Source organism: Panthera pardus, unplaced genomic scaffold, assembly GCF_024362965.1.
Source record: "Panthera pardus isolate Hobbes unplaced genomic scaffold, ASM2436296v1 HiC_scaffold_13, whole genome shotgun sequence".
Lineage (NCBI taxonomy): Eukaryota > Metazoa > Chordata > Mammalia > Carnivora > Felidae > Panthera > Panthera pardus.
The window spans coordinates 10,531,437-10,551,514 of NW_026526688.1; positions in this window are offsets into that span (position 1 = coordinate 10,531,437).

The following is a 20,078-nucleotide window of genomic DNA, read 5'->3' on the forward strand; positions in this document are numbered from 1 at the left end:
AAAAAAAAAAGGATTTTCATGTTCTTCCGTATGCTAAAATTAAACTTAACTGTGTATCAGCAAGAGGAAACACTGACCACATACTTTTGTCTCAGGTGAAAAGAACAGTTTTAGAAATAAAAAAGATTATGCAGTTTTCCTTATATAGTCTTTATTATGTTACATATCATTGGTCAATTTTCAAAGGTTGAACTCTTACTGAATTCCTAGGATAAAACTCAAGTACTCATTATATATTAATTCTCCCATATTTTTTAATTCAGTTTTGATAATTTTTGAGGCATTTTATGTCCAGGTCCACAAAAGATATGGTTGTGTATATTTTTTTTCTCATAATGTTTTTGTCCAGTTTTGGTATAAATGTAATAATGTTGGCTTCATTAAAGACTTATAAAATGACCCCCACCTCCATTTTTAGAAGATATTGATATTAAAAAAATTCTTCCTTAAATATTCCATAAGATTTGCATTTGAAAGTATCTGGGTCTGGAAGTTTCTATTTTGGTAAGGTTTGTGTTTGGAAAGTTACCATTTTGGAAAGTTTTTTAACTTCCAATTAAGGTGTATTCATGTTATCTATTTCTTTTTGGATGAGTATTGGTAGTCTGTTTCTTTCTATGAATTGAGACATTTCATCCAAGTTTTAAAAATTGTGGCATAGCTTGAGTATCCATTTGTTTTCCTTTTAATGCTTTACAGATCAGTAGTGATATTTCCTGTTTCATTATTAATATTGGTAATTTGTCTTTTCCTTTTAATACTGAAGCAAATTTTGAGATAAATGATATGAACTACTTGTGTAAATATGTTTCATACTATAAGACTCTCCAGAGGAATGATCTGGGAAAAAATTCTAGGAATACATAATTATATAAAATATGATAATAAATAGCATGCTAAAAGTTGTGTAGCTCTTTTTGAGTTTGGATGTTTTCATTTCATCTTCTGCAAAGTGTTTTATGTATTTTACAGAGTTAAATCCCAACAATTCGGTAATACAAATAAAAATATAAGATCATAAACTTTAAGTAATGATTTTATAAAAATATTGCTAGAACCTGAGCAAAATTAACTTATAACAAAATTTTCTGATTCCACTGTTTCTTTTTTGTTGATGCACTAAATGTGATACACTAAGCATCCATAAATTTAGTGCAAACTGTATATTGTTGTTAGTGATTATATCCCATTCAACTAAAGAGTAAAATGTATTCATTATGAGGAATAAAGTTAGACTGTGACAATCGTGCACACAAAATTAGTTGTGATCCAAAATAAGAAAAAAAAAGAAAAAAAAACCTCATAATGACTTGTGATGAAGGGAATGGGGTCCTCACTTTGTGTCGTTTCCCTGTGGGAACCTCACCAGGTTCTCATGGTAAGGATTTAGAAAGGTCCTAGTATCACAGGGGACAATGGTCATTTTGAAACCCTCAAGACCATTCTCATTAACAAATGCCTACTCTGTGAGAGGAACGACCTCACCAGAGAACAATTCTGGAAAGTCACCTCAATGCAGAAGATATTCCACCTCGCTTCAACACTCCTCAGCCTTTCTATCTCACCTAAGGAGGAAGGCAAACAAACACACACATACCCAAGAGAGGAGAGGCTTCAAGGATGGAATTGGGAATTCTGTGGACAGAGCACAAGTAGGACCAACAGAATAAAAATCTGTACCCTAGAAGAGTGATAAGAAACACTTAAAAGAGTCTATCCTCTAGAATGTAGTTTCATTAAAAGAACTAAAAGAATTTTATCTAAGGATTATAGAACATTTCCTTCCCTAAACCATTCTAACAAAAATCAGTGCAATTATCATCAGTTAGAGAAACACCTGTAAGACAAAGACTTCTGAGGAGCAGGACAAAGGAAAAAACTCAAAGCCAAGGTTGAAGATGAAAACAAGAATACTAGAGGAATTTAAATCCTCTGTTAAATATAGCTACAGCAAACATTAAATGTAGCACACACCTAGCCACATTAAGGTAATTCCTCACACTATAGACCTATTTACCTCAGCTCTTATTACCTGATACAATATGTTAGCTTTCAACAAAAAATTATAAGATATTTATTCCAAAAGGCAAAACTTTTTTAATTTTTTTAAATTTTTTTTATTTAAAAAAATTTTTTTGAACGTTTATTTATTTTTGAGACAGAGAGAGACAGAGCATGAACAGGGGAGGAGCAGAGAGAGAGGGAGACACAGAATCGGAAGCAGGCTCCAGGCTCTGAGCTGTCAGCACAGAGCCCAACGCGGGGCTTGAACTCACGGACGGTGAGATCATGACCTGAGCCGAAGTCAGACGCTTAACCAACCAAGCCACCCAGGCACCCCCAAACACATTTTTTAAATTTAAAAATCTGAACATTTTTTCCTGAAGAAAAAAAAAAACAATCATCAAAACCAGACTTGGAAATGACACAGATGTTGTATCTCTCCAACAATTTAAAGAAATTTAGGAGCGCCTGAGTGGCTCAGTCAGTTGAGCATCCAACTTTGGCTCAAGTCATGATCTCACAGTTCATGAGTGTGAGCCTGACAGGGGCTCGCTGCTGCCAGTACAGAGCCTGCTTCAGATCTTCTGTCCCTCTTTTCTGCTCCTCCCTCACCTGTGCTCTCTCAAAAATAAAAAAATTTAAAAAATTTAAAAAGAAAAAATATATTTAAAATAATTATGCTTAATACATTAAATGATCTAATGAAAAAAGTAAGCACTATGCAATACTGAATGGATAACTTCAGCAGAGAATTGGGAATTATAAGAAAAATATCAAAAGGAAATCCTGAAATAAAAAAAAAATAATTAAAGCCACTGAAATAGAAACAAAGAATGTCCTCAATAAGCTAATAAGTAGATTTTTAAAAAAACTGGGGAAAGAACTAGTGAGCTTGAAGACAGGTCCATATAAACTTCCCAAACTAAAACTGAAGTGTAAAAACAAAATAAAACAAAAAACAAAAAAAATGAGCAAAACAAAACAAAAGACATTAGAATATCCAAGTACTAAAGAACAAAATAAAAGGTTGTAATATAGCCATAATTGAAATTCCAAAAGGAAAAGAAAGTGAAAATAGTTCAGAAGAAATATTTGAAGCAATGATGACTGAGAACTTGACAAAATTAATATCGGACATTAAACCACACCACCAGGAAGCTCAGGGAACACCAAGCAAGTTGAATAAAAAATATAAATACACACACACACACACATGCATACATCTAGGCATATCATAATCACACTGCAGAAATGAAAGAAAGTCAGAGAGAAAAATCATGAAGAAGGCAGAGAGAAGGGACAAAACTGGAGAGGTACAAGAATAAGAATTACATGGACCTCTCAGAAGAAACAATAAAAGTTAGGGGTGACTGGGTGGCTCAGTTGGTTAAGCTTCTGACTTCAGCTCAGGTCATGATCTCATAGTCAGTGAGTTCAAGGCCTGTGTCAGGCTCTGTGCTGACAGCTCAGAGTCTGGAGCCTGCTGTGGATTCTGTGTCTCCCTCTCTCTCTGCCCCTCCCCTGCTCATGCTCTTGTCTCTCTCTGCCTCAAAAATAAATAAAAACATTTAAAAAATTAAAAAAAGAAACAATTCAAGTTAAAAGAGAGAATAAAATCTTTTCAATGTTAAAAGAAAAGAAAAACCATATCAACCTAGAATTACATATCCAGCAAAATTGCCCTTCAAAAGTGAACAAGAAATACAGGGATTTTCCCCAGATAAATAAAAACTAAAAAAAAAAAAAAAATCATTATCAGCAGACTTGGCTATGGCAATGTTAAAAGAAGCAATTCATGTAGATGGAAATGATATACATCAGAAGCTTGGATCTTCATAAAGGAAAGAAATGGAGTGAAAAAAATAAACATTAAGGTAAAATAAAATTTCTATTTTCCTTATCTTAATTTATCTGAAAGATAATTGTTTAAATTTTTTTTTAAAGTTTATTTATTTTTGAGACAGAGAGAGACAGAGCATGAATGGGGGAGGGGCAGAGAGAGAGGGAGACACAGAACCGGAAGCAGGCTCCAGGCTCTGAGCCGTCAGCCCAGAGACCGACGCGGGGCTCGAACTCACGGACCTCGAGATTGTGACCTGAGCTGAAGTCGGAGGCTTAACCGACTGAGCCACCCAGGCGCCCCCATAATTGTTTGTTTAAAGTAATAACTAACAATTTTTGGATGACAGGATGTGGATAACTGACAAGAATAACAGTACAATTACAAGAGATGAGACAGATGTATTGGGAATAATTGTTATAAGGTATCCACAGTACACTTACCTTAAATCATAAGGTGTTATTTCACCATAGTTACATTATTTTTTTAATATTTTTGATGTTTAGGGCAGAGAGAGAGGAAGACACAGAATCTGAAGCAGGCTCCAGGCTCCCAGCTGTCAGCACAGAAGCTGATGCGGGGCTCGAATTTATGAACCGTGAGATTATGACCTGAGCTGAAGTCGGATGCTTAAATGACTAAGCCACCCAGGTGCCCTGACTTCTGTTATTTTTAAATAAAATACATTTTATTTTTTAAAAATATTTTTACAGATTAAATTTTTTTTATTTTACATTTATTTATTTTTGAGAAACAGAGTGACACAAAGCATGAGTCGGAGAGGATCAGAGAGAGAGGGAGACACAGAATCCGAAGCAGGCTCCAGGCTCTGAGCTGTTAGCACAGGGCCCAATGCGGGGCTTGAACCCACGAACCAAGAGATCATGACCTGAGCCAAAGTCGGATGCTCAACCGACTGAGCCACCCAGGTGCCCCAAAATAAAATATATTTTAAACTCTAGGGCAACCACTCAAAAAAAGTTACATGCAACTTCTGGGTCAAGAGGAGATAAAACAGAATGATAAAACATATTCCATGAAAGCCTGAGAAGGAAGAAAAACAGGAAAAAAGAAGCAGAAGAACAGATTAAGTGAATGATTTCATGTGTAGGTCTCATAGACTCTGCAACTGTTCTGAATTAATACGGATTTATACATTAAAATAGTCACCCTCAAAGAATTTACAAAACAATTAAATCAAGTACTAAATTGAAATCATTTTTATAAAAATTATGTTGTTCAATAAGCATTCCTTACAAAACAATTAATATATTAAAAATAAGCATGTTTAAAAAAATAAGCATGTTTATTAAATTAATAATCAAATTTACAGTTTCATGTAAACATAATTTAATAAAAACATGCTAAATACCTAAAGGCATGAGTGCATCAAGTCTAGACGTTGAAGGTTCTAGAAGTTGTATTTTATTCAATCATATATGTAAACACTTTTGGGAATTCACCAAATATACTGAGCCATTGTGATATTCAGAGGTGAACAACAGTTAAATGTTAGCACACAACAGACTGCAGCTTGTCACAACAGATTATGATGTTTATAGAGACAGATTTGCTGCTAACATTTTATGTTGCTTAGTTTTGATTTTTTTTTTCAAAAAACACAACAATTTGTTAAAAGCTTTACAGTGAGTGTCTCTGAGAATCCTACAACCTGTAAGCCTGAGGGAGGAGGTAAATTCTTCATCTGACTTTGTCAAACAGAACCTCCAAGGGATTGATAGAAAATTTTTAAGCCTGTGTCTTCATGACTCAGAAAGAAGGAGAAATTGTATTCGCCTAGCATTCACTAGAAGAGAAAAATAAACTGTTAGTGTGCAACTTTTTTCCTGAGGACAAGGATGGATGCTTTTCGTCAAAGGAAGAGGCAATGATTTTAAGTTAAAGGTAACCAGAAAGCACTGGAAGGAAGAAAATATCTCTTGTACATACAAATAATGAAGGACATGTAGTTCTACCCTTATACGTCTCAGCAAAGCAGAATAATTTCTTAGAGCTCTTCCTGCCATCTGGACCACTGAATTTAGAAAGCACTCACAAAATAACAAAATATAGAAAACATCTGAGTTATATGTCACTTGTGTAAAAACGTCATAAAGATTTTTTTTTAATTCCATTGGTAACATATTTAAATTTCTTATCTGCCTTAAAAAATGTGTGATAACAAAACCTGAATATGTCTACCTGTCAATCTTATGTAACATTTTTTGAGGTCTGGAATAAAAGCATTAATATAATTTTATAGTATACCTGCGAAGATAGTAGAATCAAGCTCTGGGAATAAGGATATGGGGTTTGATCCCTGATTATGAAAAAGTTCACACTTTAATCTCCTTTTTAATTCATTGTCTTTTATTTTATAATAATAGAACACTGTGTGTTAACTAAATGGACCTAAAAGTCCTCTGCTTTATCTGAAACATTAGAAGTGACAAATGTACAAACAGAACAATTTTTTTATTATTTTATTATATTTTACTTTATTTTATTTTATTTTGTTTTATTTTATTTTGTTTTATTTTATTTTATTTTATTTTATTTTATTTTATTTTATTTTATTTTATTTTATTTTATTTTATATCTTTGTATTTATTTGAGTATAGTTGACACATAATGCTATGTTAGTTGCAGGTGTACAACTTAGTGATTTGAAAAATTTATACATGATGTTATATTCACCTCAAGTGTAGCTGCCATCTGTCTCATTACATCACTATTCCAGTGTCATTGACTATATTCCTTATGCTGTGCCTTCTATTCCTATGACTTATTCATTCCATAATTGGAGGCCACTGCTCTTCATCCACTTTGCCCATTCCTGCACCCTCTCCCTTCTGGAAACCATCAGTTTGTTCTCTGTATTTATACTTCTGATTCTACTTTTGTTTATTCATTTTTTTAGATTCCATTTATGAGTGGAATCGTGTAGTATTTGTCTTTTTCAGTTTGACTTACATGGGTGGATCTTGAGGGTATCACGCCAAGTAAAATATTTTTTAAACACTAATCTGTTAGGTTAATTACTAGAGTCAATTATTTGATAAAATTTTAACTCAAAATTTAAAGTTAAACCAAATTACTTTATTAAACTGGTATATTTTAATATCTGAATAATTAAGACAAAGGTATATTTAAAAAACATAACTTCCTAACCACAGTGCCTCAAATCTCTTCTAGCTATAATTTATAAAAAAAAAAAGATAAGGGGAGAGAGGACACAACTACAAAATATTCATTATGTTACATATCTGTTCCCAGGTTTCCTCAATATATATTAGGAAAGCACATGGACTAGGTAATCATTTTTCTATCTCTATACACAACATTAGAAACAAAGGACACCTAAACATGTCAAAAGTACACTATCACTATTCCATCCTAGATTTGCTGTTGTGTTAAAATGGCATGATAACTAGATAATGTCCATGAATTCAGAACTCTTCTAGTTCAGGCATCATTAAGTCCACATTGAAGCTAACTAAAAGACTATTTTTTTTTTAATTTTTTTTTTTTTAAAAGACTATTTTAAAAATATGAACTAGGAGTGCCTGGGTGGCTCAGTCAGTTAGGCGTCCGACTTCGTCTGGGGTCATGATATCACAGCTTGTGGGTTGGAGCTCCACATCAGGCTCTGTGCTGAGAGAGCCTGGAACCTGCTCAGGGCCTGGAAACTGCTTCGGATTCTGTCTCTCTCTCTCTCTCTCTCTCTCTCTCTCTCTGCCCCTTTCCTTCTTTCTCCCTCTCTCTATCTCTCAAAATAAATAAACATTAAAAATTTTTAAATACAAATAAAAATAAAAACTAGTATTATCTGGAGATTTATAGCAAAATTCATGAAAAATCAAGTGAATTAAATGTTTTATGAGATGAATAACAATTTTCAAAATTAATCTACAATTCAGTAGGTAATATATGCAGAGAACAAATGCAAAATTTGGCCAATATCCATAGTTTAAAAAATTAACCATGTGCTGATATTTTTGAGATAAATTTTATTAAAAAAATGTTTAATCCATGGAGATGCAAAAATAAAAGAAACCAGCATTATTCCATGAAGCTACTCCAACACATTCTAAAATTGAAGAAGAAAAAGAAGAAGAAGAAGAAGAAGAAGAAGAAGAAGAAGAAGAAGAAGAAGAAGGAGAGGAGGAGGAGGAGGAAGAGGAAGAGGAGGAGGAGAGCAGGAGAGGGTGAGGAGGAGGGGGAAGAGAAGGAGGGGGACTAGTGGGAGAAGGGGGAGGAGGGAGAGGAGGGGGAGAAGAATTGGTGAGAATTTCCATTTATAAATATTAATTACAATTTTAATATGCATTTTAGCATATGTAATCAAGCCATCTGTGAATGAATAAATATGATCAATGGCATATAAACACATACAAAACCAGTCAACATCAATAAATGTTCTTACTTAAATCCAATATATAAATAATAATTAAATGAAAAACATAATTTGACTCTATAATTTGATTAAAATCACGAGAAGATGGGAATAATTCTAAAATGCTTGTAGAAATTCAAAAAAATCCCTAAATTTTAAGTTAAATATAAATAAGTAAATGAATAATTCATAAATTCCTCAACCTTTTCAACTATATATACCAGAAACTCTCAGAAAGCACTGCACAATGGTAAGCAAACAGTCTTCTCACTTAAAAATTTTTAAAAAAAAGTCTATTATTACTGCTAGTGTTAGCATTTAATATTCAATGTAAAAAGACAGAAAAAATATTTAAATTATAAATATTGGAAAGTAATAATTTAAGAATGATATGCTAAATACCTAGAAAATTTAAGAAAATCAAATGAAATGTACTAGAACTAATAAAGTTCATGCATAATATGTCAACACATTAGCAAATCAGCTAATGAAATTCAGGAACTTCTTACACCCATGTCACTAACTTTAAAAAAAAGGAATAGGGGAGCCTGGGTGGCTCAGTCAGGTAAGCTTCTAACTCCGGCTCAGGTCATCTCCCAGTTCCTGAGTTCAAGCCCTACATCAGGCACTGTGCTGACAGTTCAGAGCCTGCTTCAGATTCTGTGTCTCCCCCTCTCTCTGTCCTTCTCCCACCCACACACTGTCTCTCTCTCTCTCTCTCTCTCTCTCTCTCTCTAAAAAATAAACATTAAAACACTTTTAAAAATAAATAAAAATGAATTACAAAAGGGTCATTCAGAAAGGCAACAAAAATAAATCACCATCTGGGAATAGCTAACAAGAAACACATAATTCATGTATCTAGCCTTAATGTAGGTGGGGGTAAACACATCCTCATGTAATGTTGTAGAAAGTTAAATTGTGGATATTTTGTGGAAAGTAATTTATCAATATTTCCACAAGTATAAAATGGGATACTTACTGACAAATTATTTTTTGTAAATTATACTTAAAATATTAATCACTGATACACTGATGAGAAACTGATTACCAATCAATAAAAACAATATGGAAAAGGCATGACTAATTTTACAGTAAAAAATTTCAAATTCAGTAACTCTACATAACAAGACAATTAACCTCAATCACCATTTAATTTTTGTAAGAGAAGACAGTTTATTTTCACAATAGTGAACATTTGGAAACAGATACAATGTCCGCAAAAAATAACTGGTTACATAAGGCACACAAATATATCAAATGATATCTGATACATATATACCAAAAAGAATAAGGGTGATATCTATTTGTGCTATGTAGTTATCTCCAGGGATAGTAATAGGTTAAAACAAACAAGCTGTAAAATATTTTCTATAGAGTATATTTTATTTAAATCATAACCTACGTGTGTACATTGTTTCATATAGACATAGTCTATGGATCATAGTTGTGTGGGAAGAGAGATCTGGATTGAAAAGAGTTTTAACTTTTCAATTAAGTATGCTTTGAATTTTTTTTTAATGTTTAATATAAAAAAGACTACCTGGACAGGAAAAGTATTTGTTTTCTAGTTCTGTGTGGTAACTTAACAGAAGTTTAATTATATTTGAAAAGTCGTTTCACAGAACACAGAACAAGCTCGTTGATGTTTGACTGCATAGCTGGGAGTTGAGTGCACACCTGAGCCCAGGAATCTTGTGGACCATCTTAGATTTCTGCTTAAAACATTTTCACCTTTTTGTTTCCCTATTTCTCTCTCCTTCTGTCACTTGTTCCTCCTCTCACTCCCTCTGCTCTTCTTCAATCTCTCTTTTTCCTAATGGAAATTATGATACATACTATTTTTTGTTCTTTTTTTGAATATTGTCTACAAATTTCCTACAAAACATATTTTTGGTTTCATAATTAAAATATAGTAAATATTGTATATGTATTATAAATATAATATAACATAGTAAATGTTTTATATAGATAAACATACATACATACACATATGTATACAAATTTTAGAGAGAGAGAGTGTGAGCAGGGGAGAGGGGCAGTGGGGGGGAGAGAGATTCCCAAGCAGGCTCCATGCTCAGTATAGAGCCCGACACAGGGCTCAATCCCACAACACTGGGATCATGACCTGAGCTGAAATCAAGAGTGGAACATTCAAATGACTGAGCCCCCGGGTGCCTCAAAATATAGTAAATGTTTTAAAATCATAATAAGAAACACAAACATGATTTTCCAAGTCAGATAATTTACTAAAGGGAAAAAATGCAATGGATAGAAATATATTTATTAATGAATATTGTGTGTGTGCACATATATGAATATACTAAGGGTCCATAAAGATAAAAAAAAGGTTTGATGACGTGATCTATGGTGGGAAGAGAGGACATTATAACTAGGCACAGTATTTCAATCCTTTTAAATGATAGAAAGCTGATGGTAAAGTATTCAATGTCACTGGTATAATAAAATTAAAAAAGAAAACTAAGATAACAGGACATGTTTATAAATATTTTTAACTTCTGTACCTGCTTTTTTTAGAGAACTGTATCTAGTATTTTAATTTAAGAGAATATCAAAGTAAATATTTTAAAAAAGAAGGAAAATGATTCAGTTCTTAATAGCCTACTTTCCACTTAAAGTTCTGGATTAAGTTTGTAATAAAGTTCTACTTAACAGAATATATCACCTAATTTCCACAGACGGCTGTTAATGGAGTTGATCTTTGCCCGATATCTCTGCTTATATTCGGTAGCCTGTTTTGAACTTGTACAGGAAAACAAAATGCAACAAACTTGTTTTTTTGTTATTTAAATACCCCCAAACCAACAGCGATAATACTACCATCCCCATTCTGAAGAAGAAACAATATCTTAACAACAACAATAACAACAGAAAGTTAACTTGCCCAAGAGCGCACAGACCAAAAGTGGCAGATCAAATTCTCCCTACAGAACTTTGTGTTCTTCACTGTTAGCTACACTGCCTCTCTTGCCCACATGACTGATCCACATAATGATCTGAGAATACGGACGTTGGTGTTCCAGAAAAAGTCATATGCTCAACGGAACACTAGGTAACAACACAAATAAAGTAAAAACCATGCTATGAAATGGATATATCTTACAGACACAGTGCAGAGTAAAAGAAGGTAGGCATAGGGTATTTGCTATGTGATTCCAAGATTAGTCAGTAGTTTAAAAGCAAGAATAGCGGTTACACTAGGGAATGAGAGACTGAAGTGCATATGATGGGGAATTCTGGGTATTTACACATGTGTGTACATTGTATTAGAAATCAAACAATATTTGTGTGCTTTTTAAATATATATTATACTTAAATAAAGTAAAAACCTTTTTAAAAAGGTACATTTTCCTCAATCTGTTCATGGAAAGCATATATTTGTTTTTAAACTGGCTTCAAAGAAATTGAAGTTAACATTAGTAGACTGTGATAATACGTACAAGTATCATTCTTTGTATATTTGTTTCTTATTCAATTCTATTTTTTTATCCCATTTATTTTCTTTCCTTTTTTTTTCTTTTTCTAGAGATGTGTGCTGAAAAAGGCAAAATGTGTGCTGAAAAGGCAGTGGGCAGATGTCATATATAAACACTTTAATAAGTGCTTAGGGGCAACTTTGATGAATATTTTATTTTTTATTTTCTAGTTTTGTTGACAGAGATCCATGTATCCCGGGATAGGAGTGAAATCAAACACATCAGAGTTAAATTTCATATTTTTAAAATTTAACATCTCTCTTACCAATCACCATGTTGAATATAAGAGAAGTGAAATAGTTGGACCTTGCCTCTTTGAATAGAATCCTGGATAAAGGAGCCCGGCTCTAAGCAGTTCTTTCCTATCTTAGCCTTGAGACTCTCAAAATGCTTCATCCGACCTCTTATTCCTATTGCTGTTTACATAATTTGTTTACATATTAGTCACCATCACTGGGCAGTGAGTTCCAGGTACTGGGTTCTGTCTTCATAGTCTCTGACCATTAGTTGATGTTTAATATGTGTCTGCTGGCTATATTGGTATCTCTGGTCTCAAGGTAAAACTTTCTTGCGTTACGCAAGTCTCTCAGTAAAACTCCTGGACCCATATTCTCTAAGAAGTCTGATATGGCATCTTATTATAGTCATATAATATAGTGGCATTCAAGCACTTTACACAAATGAGAAAGCAGATGGATGGATGGCTTTTCTGGTAAGAACATATTATTTACTGTTCACGCTCTTAAGTCACCTTTTTCTCTTTCTTTCCTTCTTTCTCTTTCTTTCTTTCTTTCTTTCTTTCTTTCCTTCCTTCCTTCCTTTATTTTCTTTTTTATCATGGTATATTATCAGTAGTGTTTGTAATATCACTAATTGCGTTCTGGAAAACTTTCAAAACACTCAGTGCAATTTAATGGTATATTTCAAAATAATGAAAGAGGACCCTAAACAATGATTCAAGCCTCAAAATTTATCATTTCCCGAGCAAGAAAGAGGAATTAAGTGACCAAGCTACATAGTTTATTCCACTTTCCCATTAGCTAAATAAATAGGGGGTGCCTGAGTGGCTCAGTCTGTTAAGTGCACTACTTTGGCTCAGGTCATGATCTCACAGCTTGCGAATTCGAGCCCCACATAGGGCTCTGTGCTGACAGCTCAGAGCCTGGAGCCTGTGTCAGATTCTGTGTCTCCCTGTCTCTCTGCCCCTCCCCCACTCATGGTTGCTCGCTCGCTCTCTCTCTCTCTCAAAAATAAACATAAAAAAAATTTAAATAAACAACAGGGTACTATCTAGTAGTCAATCTAACAAGGACATGTAGATTATCAATTGTTTCTAAAACAGAGAATTTGGGCTTCAACTAGATTAAGAAATGTTACCACTTGTTAAAAATTATAGAGAAACTGATATTTTATATTATAAACCTCAATTCTTTGGAAACCAATGGTGTACATTATCTTTTGATGTGTATAGAGAATGTGTAATTCTATATATATCTTTTTTAACATTATGTGGCAGATATGAACTGCAATATAGCACGGAAATTTTGGCTGTTTTATCCTTTATGGCTATACCTAAAGACTAGGTTACTTATGTCATCCTTATTGTTGAAAAAGAATAGTTTTTGTTGGGACGAGGGGTAGAATCTACTATTCTAGGAAACAGAGGTTTTAAAATTTTAATCCTGAGGTTTATTTATTTCACTTACTGTTATTGGGGTATGGTGCAATAATTTTTATTATTTTAGGGCTTTGCAGGGAAATTTGAAAATTTTATATATATGTGTGTGTGTGTGTGTGTGTGTGTGTGTGTGTGTGTACATATACATGTATATGCAGTAAAATCTGTATTTGATAATTTTGGTAATAATAGTAAAATACATTTTACAATAATGTTAAAATTACAAAAGAAGGGCTTTGAGTTACTTCATAGCAGTTATGTAGACAGACAAAGGAACACTAATTTCAGAAAACTTATGGAAACTAACATTAGCCAATAAACTTGTGTGAAACACTTAATTACTATTAACTTCTGGGTTTCTTTCTTATCTAAAACTGTCATTAATAATAGTACTTATTGAAAGAGGGTATGAGTACTCGAAAATTTAATATTTGTAAAAATTCTGAACATATGGCTCATAAATACTAATACCTAATGAGTGATGATAAATAATTTGATTGACCCTAGAAACAATATCCTATTTTAGTAATATATATTCATAGAACCTGAAAATTATAGATGAGGTAAGTAAATTTTGATTACATGAACAATAACGGCTCATACAATAAAATTCAAAAAGTTGAATCTGGTTCCATATTTTGATTGATCCGCTTACTTGAATACTAGGCAGTAACTAAAACTAATGATGTAAAAAATATCTATAGCAAAAATAGTCAAATGTATACTCTGTGAAAGAAGATTCAAAATGAAGTAAGCATTGCTCAGAAAGTCACTCCAAATAGAGCTGAAAGGATATTAATGGTAAATGCATATTGAAAGTAGTGTCCAAAGTATATTATGATGGATTGATTTTTCAGGTGTGAAGAAAGGAGAAGAATCAAGATTGATTCCAATTCTTGTATGTGAACAACTGGAAAATAGACTTTCTATCTCCTTAATGCCTAGGAAGGAATAAAATCAAAGGAGATCCGAGAGAATGGAAAGTCAGAATTACCGAGGGAAAGTAACTAGAAAAGAATTATGGATTAGAATATTTCATAAATTATCACTCCGTGCTGATAAATTTTATTGAATCCTGAAAGATTTTTAATTACAGGAGTAGTATAGCCAAAATGCTGTTTTAAAATGTTAACTTAACAGAAACCCATGGGGGAGGGGAAGGAAAAAAAAAAGGAGGTTAGAGTGGGAGAGAGCCAAAGCATAAGAGACTCTCAAAAGGGTTGATGGGGGGTTGGAGGGAGGGGAGGTTGGGTGATGGGTATTGAGGAGGGCACCTTTTGGTTTTTTTTTTTTTTTGTTTTTTTTCCCAATATATGAAATTTATTGCCAAATTGGTTTCCATACAACACCCAGTGCTCATCCCAAAAGGTGCCCTCCTCAATACCCATCACCCACCCTCCCCTCCCTGCCACCCCCCATCAACCCTCAGTTTGTTCTCAGTTTTTAACAGTCTCTTATGCTTTGGCTCTCTCCCACTCTAACCTCTTTTTTTTTTTTTTTTTTTCCTTCGAGGAGGGCACCTTTTGGGATGAGCACTGGGTATTGTATGGAAACCAATTTGACAATAAATTTCATATATTGAAAAATAAATATTAAAAAAAATAAAAAAAATGTTATCTAGGTAGTAACGTAAATGTTATGCTGGAAGAAAGAAAAAAATATGGGAAGCAAGAGAATATTAGGAATTATGCTATGATGGAGGCAGGTGATAGTGTGAAGAACAGGGATTCATTCATTACATTTCTGCTAAGTAACTAATGTACATGGTATTTGGTATCGTGCACTATGAGGATAACTGATAAAACTACAATATTGTTCTTCCATTAAAAAAAAAAAACTGAAATGGGGCGCCTGGGTGGCTCAGTCAGTTGAGCGTCTCACTTCGGCTCAGGTCATGATCCCACAGCTCGCAAGTTCGAGCCCCGCGTCAGGCTCTGTGCTGACAGCTCGGAGCCTGGGGCCTGCTTCGGATTCTGTGCCTCCCTCTCTCTCTGCCCCAACCCACTCGCATTCTGTCTCTGTCTCTCTCAAAAATAAATAAACATTAAAAAAATTAAAAAAAAATTAAGTAATTTACAAAGTTACTTGGAATTTTAAATTATTATGTTTGTTTTTCTTCAATCTAGGGTCTTACCAACACATCTGGTAAGTGAAAATTTATTAGGTTAATTTATATGTACTCATATATATGCACATGTAACTCTACTTCAGTAAAAATTCCATTCATAATTAGCATATTACAGAAATGAAGAAGGAATTAGAAGTATTCCAAATCATTAAATATATCTAAATAAAGACGTGAAATAAAAACAAGGATCTAGGGGCACCTAGGTGGCTCGGTCGGTTGAGTGTCCGACTTTGGCTCAGGCCATGTTCTCACAGTTTGTGGGTTTGAGCCCACCGTTGGGGTCTGTGCTGACAGCTCAGAGCCTGGAGCCTACTTCCGATTCTGTGTCTCCCTCTCTCTCTGACCCTCCCCTGCTCACGCTCTGTCTCTGTCTCTCAAAAATAAATAAACATTTAAAAGTTTTTAAAAATCTCTTTAAAAACAAGGATCTAGACATTTATAGAAGAGGGAGAGTTAAAAATATCAGCAGACATTTTTTGACAGCCTGGATGAGAAGAGAACACAAAGGCTTGTGTGAAGGTCGCTGACTCATGACAAGAAAAGCATCTCATTTTCAGTACAGTTTTCTTAACATTAATCTTAGTGAGTTTTCATGCCAGATGCTTAATATACATTTTCCATTTGGTAAATCAACACTATTTTCTTGCAATGAGTTTTCTACAATTTTGCACAGTTTTTGATAGCTACACAGCACATATAAAATGATCTATCCTTACTACATAAAATAGTCTAAAACGAGACTTAGCTGACTTTATATAAATTCAGTTAAATGAATCTCAGTGGAGGATGGTGCCATATGTCAAAATAAAACAAGCTTGGCCAAAAAATATATGAAATAATAGCTAGTTTATTATAATTCCTCTATGTCAATCATGCTGTTTTACATATACTTCTTCAATTAACTCTGATTTCTACTCTGTAAAATAAGCACAATTATTAACCCCATTTTTCAGGAAAGGATCCTAGGAATCTGAGTATCTATGAGAAACTATAGCTAAAAAAAAAAAAAGAGAGAGAGAGTAACAAAGAATTGGTTTGATCCTGTCATTCAGCCTGCACTGTAATCTCCCAATAAGTTTTTAAATAAGACTGAGGAGAGTACAAGTGAGATCACAGATGCTGCCTCATTCACTCTGAGTAAAGGTCACATATATATATAATCCTCAAAAAAAACTTGGAAAGGACTCAATTATTTCACAATATACTTTAAAAAAAAAAAGTCCTAGCCATAACACTCAGACAACAAAAAGAAATAAAAGTAAGCCAAATCAGTAACGAAAAAGTAAAACTTTCACTAACTGTAGATGACATTATACTATATGTAGAAAATCCAAAAGACTCCATCAAAAACCTGTTAGAACTGATAAACAAAGTCAGTAAATGCCGCACAATACAATTAACAGAAATCTGTTGCATTTCTATACACCAATGATTTAGCAACAGAAATAGAAATTAAGGAATAAATCTCATTTACAGTTGCACCAAACCAAGATACCTACGAATAAACCTAACCAAAGAGGTGAAAGTTCTGTTCTCTGAAAACTAGAAAACACTGATGAAAGAAATCTGAAGATGATGCAACAAAATGGCATAACATTCCATTCTCATGGATTGGAAGAACAAATACTGTTAAAATATCTATACTACCCAAAGCAATCGACACATCTGATTCAATCCCTATGAAAATCCCAAAAGCATTTTCACAGAGCTGAAACAAACCATCCTAAATTTATATGGAATTGCAAAACACCCTGAATAGCAAAAGAAAAGCAAATCTGGAGGCATCAAAATTTCAGACTTCAGGTTACATTACAAAACTATAGTAATCAAAACAGTATGATACTGGCAAAAAGTAGGCACATAGACCATATAAAAGAATAGAAAACCCAGAAATGAACCCAAAACTATGCAGTGAATTAATCTTCAACAAAGCATGAAAGAATATCCAATGGAATAAGGACAGTGTCTTCACTGGTGTTCGGAAAACTGGATAGCAAACATGCAAAAGAATGAAACTGGACCACTTTGTTATGCAGTACACAAAAAGAAGATCAAAATGGATAAAGATCTATATATGAGACTTGAAACCATAAAAATACTAGAAGATGACAAGGGCAGTAACTCATTTCACATTGGCCATAGCAACTCTTTTCTGGATATGTTTCCAGAGGCAAGGTAAAAAATGAAAAGCAAAAATATACTCTTGGGACTACACCAAAGTAATATTTCTGTACAGAGATGGAAAAAATCAACAAAACTACAAGGCAACCTACAGAATGGGAGAAGATACTGCAAAATGACATATTTGATAAAGGATTAGTATGAAAAATATATAAAGAACTTAAAAATAAAAAAAAGAATAATCCAATTAAAAATGGGCAGAAGACATGAACAGGCATTTCTTTAAAGATAAGCAGATGGCCAACAGACACATGTAAAGATGCTCAACATCACTCACCATCAGGGAAATGCATATCAGAACTACAATGAGATATTACTTCACACTTGTCAGAATGGCTAAAATCAACAACCTAAGAAACTTCAGTTGTTGACTAGGATGTGGAGGAAAAGGAAACTTCTTGCACTGTTGGTTGGAATGCAAGCCAGTGCAGCCACTGGCAAACAATATGGAGTTCCCTCAAAAAGTGAAACATGGAACTACTCTGTAATCCAGGTATCAGACTACTGGGTATTTGCCCAAATAATGCAAAAACCCTAATTCAAAGGGAAGCATGCACCCTGATGTTTATAGCAGCATTATCAACAATAGCCAAAATATGGAAACAGCCCAAGTGTCCACCAAATGATGAATAGATAAAAGTGGCACACACACACACACACACACACACACACACACACACACACACACACGCAAACACACACACCCTGGAATATTACTAAGCAATAAAAAAGAATGGAATATTGCCATTTGCAATGACATGGATGGAAGTATTGAGTATAAGGCTAAGTGAGGTAAGTCTGTCAGAGAAAGACAAATAACATATGATTTCACTCAAATGTGGAATTGAAGAAACAAAACAAAGGAGCAAAGGGTAAAGAGAGAGAGAGAGAGGGAGAGAGAGAGAAAGAGAGAGAGAGAGACACTAAGAAACAGACTCTTCATTATAGAGAACAAACTGGTGGGCTACCAGAGGGAAGGTTGGTGAAGAGACTGGCTAAATCAGTGATGTGGATTAAGGAGTGCACTTGTAGTGATGAGCACAGGGTTATGTATGGAAGTGTTCAGTCACTACATTGTACACCTGCATCCAGTGTAACACTGTATATTAATTGTAATTAATATAAAAACTTAAAATGTGAAAAAAGTACAATATGTATTCTATAAGGTATTGAGACAAGGTGACATTTTTCACCTCAAATCCATATCTCTCATTAGATTAAAATTAAAACCAAGCTTACTTTTAAAAAAAAAAATAAGGTGACTATAGAGTCAACATTTGAATGGAAAATGTATGCATCTAATCACAAGATATAATAAGTCTTACAAATTCCAATATCTATTTGTACTTCCAAAAAACCATTTATAATATTTATTTAAGAGGATTTCTTCCTAATAATTTCAAAGTTTCTTTTGAAACAGTGTACTTTGTATAATTATGGTTTTGGTCTATTTATAGGCCTTTTGCATGACTTAGTTCCTTTTATATGCTCAACCTAAATTACTTAATAAGTAAACAATATACTGAAAACAAACTCTGCCTTAGTATCAGCATCATATATTAATTTCAAATCATAATAGATATGCAATAGCAAGGTATAGTGGACAGTATACTACAGGCTTTTAGAGAAGTTTCTGTTGCCAACACATTCCTTTCTAAATGCAACAGTGTGAAGGTCATTTTTTGATAAACATAACATTTTGTGTCCTTTTGTTGCAACAGGGTTCATTCATAAAGGCAGTACAATGTCCACTAACTTTCTTTTCTTTAGTTTTTATTGCTTCAATTTGCATTCTGGTGCAGTAGGTCAAAGCAATTGAGATTTCAACATATAAAAAATATTGATGACATGCTCTCACTAGTGTCTCAGGAATGGTTAACAATGTAAATTATATTAAAAATCAAAAGTAAAAAGAATATTTTCAGACTAATAGCAGAAAAAAGTAGAAAGTCATCATGGGGCACCTGGGTGGCTTAGTAGGTTCAGTGTCTGACTCTTGATTTCTGCTCAAGTCATGATCACAGTCATGGGACAGAGCCCTGAGTCAGGCTCTGCGTTGACAGCGTGGAGCCTGCTTGGGATTCTCTCTCTCTTTCCTTTCCTCTCTCCCCCTCCCCAACTCTTTCTTTCTCTCTCTGTCTCTCAAAATACATAAATAAACTTAAAAAAAGAGAGTCATCAAAGCATACTCATCATAAGCTCAATGTTATATGTGTGTGTGTATATATATATATATATATATGTACATAGCTAAAGACTATAGACTATAGTCTGTAGACTATGTGTGTGTGTGTGTATATATATATATATATATATATATATATCCTTAAAGAATATACATATATAGTCTAAAG